Source organism: Benincasa hispida, chromosome 3 (genome assembly GCF_027475165.1).
Source record: "Benincasa hispida cultivar pf3 chromosome 3, pf3_genome.v1.1, whole genome shotgun sequence".
Classification (NCBI taxonomy): Eukaryota; Viridiplantae; Streptophyta; class Magnoliopsida; order Cucurbitales; family Cucurbitaceae; genus Benincasa; species Benincasa hispida.
The window spans coordinates 27,753,702-27,764,572 of record NC_143480.1 but is presented as its reverse complement, the minus strand read 5'-3'; the positions used below and the strand labels follow the sequence as shown (position 1 = coordinate 27,764,572).

General features: G+C 35.7%; 1 pseudogene; it reads left to right on the top strand.

The window, feature by feature from the left end:
* The first annotated feature begins 3,854 nt into the window (after positions 1-3,854).
* On the top strand, positions 3,855-5,035 carry LOC120073508 (cytochrome P450 71AU50 pseudogene; annotated as a pseudogene).
* The last annotated feature ends 5,836 nt before the right edge of the window (positions 5,036-10,871 follow it).

The window sequence follows — 10,871 nt, the reverse complement described above, 5'->3', positions numbered from 1 at the left end:
TCAGATGCAATTAGATTTGAGTCCAATTGATTGTGATCCTGATTCAATCTTGCATCACACAAGAATGCGGGCCATTATACTGGGTAATTTCAAATTTATCGTGTTTTTTACGGAAAACAACGCGAAGCCTCCACGTGCACCCATTGCCATATCTTTTACACCTGAAATCCCATGTTGTTTTCTTCGACTCAATGACTTCAAAATTTTGATGTCGAATGATTGAATAGTTTTTCACTATATTTTTTTAAATCCAATTTGGAATTGAATATCATCCCCTTAAACAATGAATCAGACCCCATATTACTGTCATCCCCTATTGTCGAATCGGATTCACTGGTCATCTCATTCAGGTCTATCTCAGTAAATGTTTCAGGGACTTCATGTACGCCATAAAATTGACCAGGTAATTGATCTAGATCGATATCATCATCGTCTATTTCAACTTCTTCGTCGTTTGTGGCAATAGTTAGATCACATTGCTCATCCGCCACAACATGGCTTTCCAACTGAACAGTAGTTTCAACTTCTTCTCTCGTTGATGCTGGACTTAGGACACTGGGCTGGGATATATATAGTTCAACTCCATTTGGAGGGTATGGAGTCATCATGAACCGTACATCAGTCTCACTTCGTAATGAGATGGGGATATAGAAAGTAGATCCCGCTACATAACTACCATATCTAAATATTATCTCTACCCCATCATCTCTATTCATGGATAATGCATCATATAATCCATCGATTAATGTGTTGAAGTCAACTTGACGATGCATGTTTATACGAAGAGATGGTTGCCGATCATATTCTATCCCGTTTGGCCCATTAGCAATGTTTCCGTGCATATAACATAAAATTCCACAATGTTCATCGTAGTTTGGCAAATGCAATATGATATTTATAATAATATTTGTAAGTATATATTAGGCCAACTATATTAATGTGCTATTATTATTTTTTTTAATATGTACAAATAAAGAAATATTTTTTTTAGTAAACAAACAAAATATTAAGACATCATCATCATTTGACCATAAATCAATGATAAATATTCTTTTATATTGACATGAATCTTTGTTCTTTAATCATCATAAAATTTACAACAACACAATATTACTAACAATAACATTAACATTCAATATTCAATAATGAATACATCATTTCAAATAATGGTAAATAATTATATACATACCTTTTGAATGACTTGATTGTAGAGAGTTTTCTCAGAAATATCGTACAAAAAAAAAAAGTCAATACAAAATTATGGATATTTTTTTACTAAAATAATAGATATTAGGAACATATTAATAATTTTACATTAATAGCCATTAGGAACATATTATATTATTTTTATTGATGACTTTTTTATATGTTTCTAAATTCTTAACTATTAACTTTTTTTATATGTTCTTTTCTTTTCTCCACAAAATAAAGTAATATCAATATTCTTTTCTCCATATATTCTTAATTTTACATTAAAAACTACTAGTAAATTTTAAAATTTTGGCAAAATGAAAAAAAGATAATTTTACATTTAAAAAGATTTATTTATTTTCCATCAAGAACATATTTAAATACCTATTTTTAGAATTCGTTAAAATTTTCTTTCAACCTATTTTAGATTTATTTTTTCCATTAAGAATGTTAAATTTTTTTTATTAATGATTTTCTTATATGTTTAAACATAAATAATTTGAGACTGATGTAATATTTTAAAAATCTAAATATCAATCAAATACCAACCAGAAAAGAAACAATAGAGAATATATCAACATACTTACAATTTCTTTAGTTCGTTTTAGTTAATCACATGTAATTCTCCCTTATGATAACCAACTATAAAAAATATATCAACTTATTAAAAGAAAAATATTGCACACTACCAAAAAAAACTTTGCACCTTACCAAATATTTCAACTGACTAAAAAGACTTTGAATAATATTCACTATAAACAAAATAAACATTAAAAAAATCAGTAAAAATTATCAAAAACTTAATTCAAAGTTAAATAACAAAAATATATCAACTTACCAAAAAAAATACTACAATGAAATAAATGAAGGTAGAAAATGATCGGTATTTGAAAATAAATGAAATGTGAAAGAAATGAAGGAAATTTTGTTTTCGGTGAAGATGAAATGAGGGCTTCGGTGATGAAGGGGAAGATGAAATGAAGGTTTCGGTGAAGGAGGATGAAATCGGTGAAGAAGAAGATGAAATCGGTGAAGGGAAGATGAAATTGTGAAAGGAGAAGATGAGAACGGTGGAATGAAGGAAAAAAATAGGATTTTTTATGCTAAAAAACGGGGGGAAAATGCCAAATTTGGTAAGACAGACACATTCTGGCCGCACGTCAAAGTAAGTTGTGAATGCGTCTGTTGAACAGACACATTCTGACTAGTTTAATTTTTTTCAAATGCGGTGTACGGAAAAAAATAATAAAATATTCCCAAGAGACACATTTGGATGGGGACAAACAATACCCCTTTTTCTCTAAATAAGTTTCAATCCACTCCTTTTCCCAATTAACGGTGGAAACAACCCCTATCTAAATAACCCCAAAATCAAGCTAAAGAATTATATGAAAAGACAAATATGAAACAAACCACTCCAGATAGAATGAAAGGAGAATAGAAAGAATGGAATGAGTCCGAAATTTGTATTCTAGTTCAGGTAATTAATTATTTGGGTACATGTAAAGATAGTTACAAATTTGCCAGTATAACAACCAGAAGGTTTTAAATGCGAAGTGATTTTGGTCCATTCGTTTCAATCTCTATATATAACCACTCACCTAATCTATGGCTCTCCATAACATAGTTCAAAATGTTCCAGGACAACAATGTACGCACGATATAAAATTCTCGACGCTTCATCGTGATTATTACAACCGAAGTTCATTTGAAGCCATATCTTGAAAAGAAACTAATACATGTCATGGAAATATGGTATACACCTCAACATCAGCATAAAATTTTGTTCTATTATCTTCGAGATCAAAAGCTTTATTCTTACATCCAAACCAAAAGATAAATATAGTGAAAGTGAGTATAGCTCAACTGATAACATGTGACAGAGACTAAGAGATTTCACATGTTAAGCAATAATCTAAATGTAACTCAACTAGTCGGGACTCCGATTTTTGTAACTATTTAGGCCTCGTTTGGTATTTTTATTTTTGTTTTTGAAAATTAAGTCTATTTTCATCTAATTTCTTATCTTTCCTAAGTACAATAATGATTGAATTCCTAGCCATATTTTAATAACAAAACAAAATTTCAAAAGTTACTTTTTTTAGTTTTTAAATTTTGGCTTTGTTTTTTAAGTCATTAGTAAAAGGTAGATAGTAAATGAAGAAATTTCGAGTTGGAAGTAGTGTCATAAGTTTAATTTACGAAAACAAAAATAAAAATGGTTACCAAATAGAACGTTAGTTTTTTGTTTTTGAAAATTAAACCTAAAAACATTGCTTTCACCTCTAAATTCATTGATTAGTTTGTTATCTACTTTATGTCAATGTTTTAAAAAAATCAAGCTAACTCTATTTTTTTAAAAAAGTTTTAAAAAACTTATTCATTGATGTGTCAACAATCAAAATTCGTTGACGTGTCAATTTAGTTAAAATGTTTTAGTGCACCTATTGATCCAACTAACCTCCAACATCTAGTTAAAAAAAAACTTATTTTTAATTTTGAAAGTTTGCTAAAAAATTCAACTCTTTTACTCGTCATAAGAAATTAAGAAAAAAATATATAGAGATAAAAAATCAAATAGCTATCGATGATTGGGTCGGCTTTTTTTTTCCATTCATATATATTCCCACATGCTCACTAGAGCTTTGTTTTACGCTGAAAGCATGGCTTGGATTTGGGTGATCGTTATTGCAATACTTGTTCTTGCTTTTCTCCTACACTCATGGCCATTCAAAGGCCACAATTTGCCTCCTGGCCCAAAAGGGTTTCCCATTTTCGGAAGCCTTCATTTGATAGGAAAGCTTCCTCATAGAGACCTTCATTCTTTATCTCGGAAGTATGGACCCATAATGCACATGCGATTAGGCCTCGTACACACCATCATAGTCTCATCTCCTCGCGCAGCGGAGCTCTTCCTCAAAACCCACGACCAAATGTTTGCAAGCCGCCCCCTAATTCAAACTTCCAAAATTATTTCATATGGTCAAAAAGATTTGGTATTTGTCCCATATGGTTCTTATTGGCGAAAAATCCGCAAAATGTGCACACTAGAATTGTTCAGCCCTCTCAAAATCAACTTATTTAAATCCACCAGGGCGGAGGTTCGAGAGTTGATTGAGTATCTTAAAACGGCTTCGAAGGATGGTGTGGCTGTGGGTTTGAGTTCTAAAGTGTCATCTTTGATTGCTGACATGACTTGTTTGATGGTGTTTGGGAAGAAATATAGAGATGAGGAATTTGGTGAGAGGGGGTTTAAGGCTGTGATACAAGAATCGATGCAGTTAGCAATTGCTCCTAATTTGGCGGATTATATTCCATTTTTTGCTTCATTTAATATTCATATTGCTTCTTAAGTCACCACTGATCCTCTATTGAACATGGTTTATAGTCCAGTCTCTCTCTATCATGAGAGGGCAGTGCCTTTTTGTTTAAGACCAGAAATAAGTACTTAAGAGAACAACCTATCTATTAACCCTAAATTGGATAGGAGTAAATTTCATCTTGCAGGACCATATCCCCAGCCATCTATCTGATTTTATCCCCAAAATGGGAGGCATATCGAACAGTGTTATTGAACTTCTCTCACTTATACAGATCAAAGGATAATCTCGAATAAACAGGAGTTCATAGTTAGCTTAGGATTAAGATCAAGTTACCCTAGGTCATTGAATTGAAATAGTTAGTTTTAACAGTAAAGGGTCGTTATAAAGAAAAGTGACTATTTCATGGTATGGTCTCATGAAACGTCTTTTACATAGGATGCCTCCACTCGCATGTCTCCACATGAACGATTTTGGGATCACGTCATTTGTATCAGTATGCAAAGTGGGCCGCATCCATAGTATCTCCAGGATGATGTTAATGCAAAAATTGATGAATGAATGTTTCTATCTTAGGCACATAATAGATGCATGCAAGATACAAATCTATGTGATACTACTTCTAGATATGCGTTAATTAACAATGTTCTTGTAGTATGCTGTGCGTTGTCACAAGTTTCCTTGTATTGAAACCAAGTATAATTTCACCGCAAGTTTTTCGGTGTGATTCGAGGTCGAACACAAGGAATGTTTGAGGTTATTGCGTTATGCTTGTGATACATGCGACCATGGGTTTTCAATTAATAAAAGTTGTTGTGTACAATAATATAAACATGCGATAAAGTAAAGTAAAGCGGTAAAGATGCGATAATAAAATAAATTGCGTTAAAGTAAATCTAATCTAAGATGATAAAAAATACAGGTTTCATGATACAAGATACTAAGGTCAAGGCTGACTGTGAAGATATACAAAAATCGTGTTACGTGGTGGCAAGTCTCATGTGTGAAATAGAAAGAGAAAAGATAATTAGTACAAATATTACAAGTTCCTTAATTGCGTTAAAGGCATAAATACGGTTCCACTTTTTCCTTGATGTACACCTCTTAGTGATCGACCACGCTCCCACATCTCTATGACGAAACAAGGACAAACGTGATGAACGCAAAGTTGCTTCCATCTCTGGAAGTACTGCTTGCTTTAGTTAACACATTCTTCTAACCTTCTCTAGACAGATCAGAATGACATCTTCACTTCTGCTCTCACAGGTGAAGATGTCCTCTAGCATGCTTTAGCTAAACGTTCTTATTTCTCTAGCACAACATAAGTTACTTGTTTAATTCATATTAATTACCAAGGGATTAAGAAGACTTTATGAAGAAAGCGATAAAAGGAGGAACGGAAATAGACAGAGAAGGGGATATGAAAACGATCGAGACATTCAATATTTATATTCAGCGTCTGATACATGATTTGTGAATGAAGAGATTGAGAAGATGAAATATAGTGATGAATAGAGTTAGAAACAAATACGAATAAATGCCAACGTCTTAACGCCGATTTGGATGGAGATTTGCTTGCGAATGTGGATGGATCGTGTGGAAGGATGAGCTTCCCTCTCAGGTTTGCTCAACCGATAGCAGGGATCTGAGTATAGAGCTTTGCGATGGGGATCTGGTAGAATAGCACTGAGATTCACCTCTCGGCCTTGTCTCTTTTCTTCCCAGATTTCTTCCGATTAGTACTCAGCTCAGCCTCTCTCTCAGTAATTTAGCAGCAATTAGTCCTCGTATCAATTATTCCCGTATCAAGTATATCTTTCTCTGAATTTTATGGGGGTATTTATTGGTGAAAAGTTTTGACTCTTAGCTTGTGGACCCCACTTCTTGTTATGGAAATTCCGGAGATGGAGGAATAAATATTCATTCTGTTATGCAATTAGACCGTCAAATCTACACATCAGTTAGTTGTACATGTGTTGCAATCCTCCTCCTTTGCGTTGCTCATTTGCATCTTTCGATCGGTTGCTCGCATGCAGTGTTGTTTTTTTTTTACCACATGCGGTTGAAATTCAGCTCTGGATCGACTGTCGCATTGCGCCGTCATTGCGTTAATCATCTCTTCTGATGGAACTCGAGGCATACGTAGCGAAATTAGGATCTAATTACACTCTAATTGCTTTTAATTAAAAGGAAATTTTGCATGCAATTGAAGGAAAAATAGTAATTAAAAAAGGGATGAGATACAACCTTTGTAGCTCCCGAACAACGCTTTTCCTTGTCGAATCTCGACTCAAACTCTTCCGGACCACCACTAGAGTTGACCTACTATCCTCTGGACTCAAAACCAGATTGTGGGACCCGGTAGATGAAGAACCCGAGAGAGAGAGAAAAGAGATGGAAAAAAGGAATGAATTTGGGTTTTCTTTCTGAACTTCACACAAAGAATAGAGGTTTTTTTTCCAGCCCAAATTAAAAACAAAATTGGCAAATTGTCAAAAGTCTTTAATTTAAAATCAAAAGCCCATTTTATAGAAAAAACTATGCAACAATTGCATGAACCAAATCCATAAAAACCCAACACCTATAATCCACTATCTTAATGGGCTTAATATCTCCACTATAAGCCAACATCTAGCCCACTATTTTGTTAGTGGAATTATCCAACAAAAGTTTGGATTTTCCCACTAACTTTAGTCAAAGCGCAAAATAGTCATTTGGTCAAAGTCAAACTTTGACCAAAAAGTCAACATTTTGACTTTTTATGATTTTTTCCATGTTGACTAATTTTGACCTCCCGAGCATGAATCTGCATTTATTTTCTCAAAATTCAAATCACATTTGAATATAAAGTCGGTCAAAGTTTGACTTTTCAAAGTCAAAAGTCAACTCTTTGACTTTTTACATCTTTGACCATTTCCATCATTTCCGAGCTTTCGAATATGAACGTATTCATATTTTTGATATTTAAATCACATTTAAATATTAAAGTTGTATCTCTAAACTGAAAAATCCGACCACTATATCACATATACTTGTCGATTTCTCTCTCTTCACCTAATTCGAACAATTCGAATTATTCTATCATACTATTCTAAGTTTATTCCATATGAGCTAGTAGGGGAACCTAAGGGACCTACAGATCATGGGCTCCAACAATCCAGATTAATCGGTAAAACTCTTTAACCTAATTAATCAACATTTGTTAACTAACGGGTCATTCCACTAAAGTCCCGTAGTTGCATTCCCCTCACTATAGATATATTTGTGTCCATTTGATATAACCATGATTAGTAAGCTAATCTTTCATAGGTTGTTCGTAATCTCGGCTGGGTCATAAAAACAGTTTTACCTCTAACACTACATCTTGTTCCTTAAGTTTCACTGATCCTCTAATGAACAATTGGTTTAAGGTCCAACATATAAACCGAATCCCTCTCAGGCCAAGGAGAGGGTGGGGCCCCTTGTTCAAGACCTGGATTCAGTACTAAAGGGAACAACCTATCTTCTATCCCTTAACGGGTAGGAGTGAATTCTGTCTTGCATCCTATGTTCCCAGCTATCCACCCGATTTTACCCCTGAAATGGGAGGCTTATTGGGCCAGTGATGATGAACTGCACTCACCTATGTAGATCTAAGGATAATTCCAAGTGAATAAGAGTTCATAGTTAGCTCAGGATTAAGATTAAGTTACCTAGGTCATTAATTAACGAAATAGTCAGTTTTATACATAAAACGACATTTAGAACATAAAAATTGACTATTTCATGGTCCAGTCTTATGCAAACTCATTGCATAGGATGCCCCCACTCACATATCTCTATATGAACGATTCAGGATCACATTATTTGTACTAACTACAAAGTAGGACGCATCCATAGTGTCCTTAGAACAAGGCGCCCAACTTTATTCATATACTATAGACCATTTTGGCTATATATTTGAACTTGATCCACATTTATGTCACTACATAAAGTTCAAATACATTAAATAGCCTCAGGACCTTAGTTTATTAGATTCAAGATTACAATTTCAATAACAACTTTATTGAAAAACAAAACAGAATATGTTTATTAATTTACAAACTACGAGTTTTAGGACATAAAATCCAACATCTTCATCGTTAATTCAGGGGTGCAATGGAACAGAGATGCGTTGTTTAGTTTCTCGTTGAACCTTGATCGCAAGCGGTGACTTGGTTTCCTGCAAAACAGAGTAAAAATATCCTCTTCTACCATCTTGACGATGTTAGTGGGTGAATTAACGCAATATAAAAATTGTGCCTATACAAAGAATCAAGGAATTCCGTTAACTTGGAAAAAATAATGAATTGAATAAAAATATAGAATGTCCACAAAAATGTAAAACTTATTGTTGAGGAGCCAGAGGATCTGGAGGAGGGTTTTGAGGTGGTGCTACTGAAGCTTCTTCAAAATTCAGTTGCTACCTAAGATGCGGAGAAACCATGGGACCATGGAGATAAGCTGTGAGAAAGTTAAAGTACTCATGATTTCGCTCCGCAATCTGTCTTTGATGGCGATGGACTTTAAAAATATTGCGTTGAATATTGATCAACGCCTCCCTTGATGTGATAGCACTGCGTTGTGTATCATCAATTTGCTCCATTACCACCTTAAATCTTTGGTTGAAAAAGTCTAGTTATTGAGCAAAAAGTTGCTGCTGTTGGGAGAAGAGAGACCGTATTTCAGCTAACTCAGCAGCCAAGGAAGGGATGGAAGGTTATACATGCAATGTCTCACCAGCATCGTTTTGGGGTTGGGCAGAGGTACCTTCACTCAAATCGTGTGGGTCATTAATATGCGGCGGTGGAATGGAAGGTTATGGTGATGATGCTGCAGGTGAGTAGGCTGGTGGGTATGCGATTGAAGAATTTGGAGTGAGGAGAAGGTTGGTGAAATGCTCATGTAGTAGAGAAGAAGGATTTGCAGGTGAGCTCGAAGTGCTTGAAGGGCGGATAACTAAGGGTAAAGGGTCCAAAAGTTCCAGATCTTGTGTTGTTTCTTCTTGGACTTTCCCTTTTCCCTTATCATCTCTGCGCTGTCTCTTTGGCCTAGGTTCTTGCAGCGTATTAAGATCGATTGCGGGCCTCTTTAAAGGTAGCTCTGTGCAATGCGGGGAGTCTTTGAGGAGTAGCCTTAGGATTTTGATATTGATGAGGCCATGGACTTCTTGCATGGGTTCTTCCTCAATGCCTACCCCCTCTGACAGGCACAGACTTGAGATAGTCCATGGAAAGAAATATTGTCCTCTAATGTGCCCCACAAAGCCACGAATTTGACTTGCGATCAACCGACCCACATCAATTGGAATGTCGCGCGCAATTCAGTATGCGGCCATAACTCGATCCCTTGAAATGGTCCTTTCATGGGAAGTTGGGATCAACCGCTTCTTAACCAGATAAACCCAAAGGCTTGCCTCCAGAAGCAGAGTCTTGGATGTAAGGGTCTTTATGCCTTTTAAAGAAACCGACCACTTCGTGCCCGGTTGCGTTAATACTCGCAGTGCATCTTCCAACTGTTGTTCTGTGGGATCATCAATGATTTTGTTACCCGATGCATCCAGGTTATCCTTCATTTGGTATAATTCATTGATGTTCTTTGCGTTGAAAGGTACCACTTGCCCTTTTATGGTCACCATATCCCTTGTGCCATGTAGCCGTCCATGGTAAAAATCATGCACTACCTTTGGAACAACGATGGCTGGGCACTGGAAAAATGTGTCCCAGCCATGCTCCACGATCACGCTCGTGATGAGGTTAGGTAGTGGTGTTGGCGTAGGGTAAAAGGCCATCTCCATCAACAAGTCGTCATTTTCTTTCTTTCTGGATGGACGTGCCTTTGCCAATGCGGGCTTGCTACTTTCTGCGACTGCTTTGCCATTTCCTTTGGCCAACGCAAGGCGAGATTGTTGCCTTTGTTTTCTTTCTTACTCCATGCGTTATTCCTCCTTCTCTCGCTCGGCAAGTTCCTTGCCCTTCTTCTTCTGTAAGCGCCTTCTATTAGCTTCGCGCTTCTTCTCTTTCTCTTCTTCTAATCTCCTTTTCTCTTCTTCCTTCTACTTTTTCTCTTCCTCTTCTTCTTCTCTTTCTTCTCTCTTAAACTCCTCCATAAACTGCTCAGAGGCCAACAAAAGGCGTTGTTCCTCTTCAATCCGCCTTGTTTCTTCAAGCCTTGAGATTTCATTATTGCGGCGAACTTTCTCATCATGCAATTTTCTTCTTCTATCACCTTCTGTGGTGATGAGTTTCGCCCTCCCCATTTTCTCCTGCTTCTCCTCCTCTTCTTTTTTTCTTATTTCTTTTTCTTCTAATGAGATTATTAATCGTTGAGGATCAACAGAAG